The 772-nt window shown below is 38.2% G+C and overlaps 1 pseudogene; it reads right to left on the bottom strand.

Annotated features, from left to right (window-relative positions):
* Nucleotides 1-369: 369 nt before the first annotated feature.
* On the bottom strand, nt 370-488 carry LOC111729219 (annotated as a pseudogene).
* Between the last annotated feature and the right edge of the window lie 284 nt (nt 489-772).

The raw sequence follows: 772 nt of genomic DNA, 5'->3' as shown, positions 1-772 counted from the left end.
AGCTCCTGCAGTTCCAGTTCCCTTTTTTTCATGGGCCAGTGACTTTTTGTGCCTGCCGTGGGCAATCTTTTTTCTTAAGTAGTTCTATCTCTGTCTGGGCCAGAGAAATGAGAACTGAAACCATTATATTAATTTAGAAGTAAGATGGGTCACATTGCTTTTGCTCTATGACTAGGCTCTTTCTCAATCCCCGCTCTGCTGTTAACTGAATACGATTTTGTCCAAATTTCTTAGCCTCACTGGGCTTTAGTTTTTGTACCTAAGAAGAAGTGATTGGTCTGGTCTTTGAAGATCTTCTCTGTGTAACATTCTTTAATTTTTTTATCAAAATTTAAGAAGTTTAATTTTGTAGGCTTTTTTTTTTTTTAACATCTACAGCACCTGGTATTCCCAGGTGGTCTCCCATCCAAGTGCTAACCAGACCCGACCCTGCTTAGCTTCCGAGATCAGAGGAGATCGAGCACGTTCAGGGTGGCATGGCCGTAGTTATAGCATTTTTATTAAGACACTAACAAATGATTTCAGAGCTGCTATATGTTTTTCAAGGGAAGCATACTTTTCTTTGGAGGAAGAAACATATTTATTGCATAGTATTGCATAGTATTGAGGATGGAAAGGAATTGATCTCTGCCATTTTCTCTGACAAAATGTAAGGAGAAAGGATTAGCAAGGGGGATTGTTTGTTTAAGACCAGATTTTAAATTGTGTATTAAAAATGTATTAAATAAGGTGGGGTTTTTTGGGGGGTGGGGGTTGTTTTTGTACTCTTAAA

This window comes from Pteropus vampyrus, unplaced genomic scaffold (genome assembly GCF_000151845.1).
Source record: "Pteropus vampyrus isolate Shadow unplaced genomic scaffold, Pvam_2.0 Scaffold8, whole genome shotgun sequence".
Lineage (NCBI taxonomy): Eukaryota > Metazoa > Chordata > Mammalia > Chiroptera > Pteropodidae > Pteropus > Pteropus vampyrus.
The sequence above is the reverse complement of the archived record's forward strand: the minus strand, read 5'-3'. Positions and strand labels throughout refer to the sequence as shown.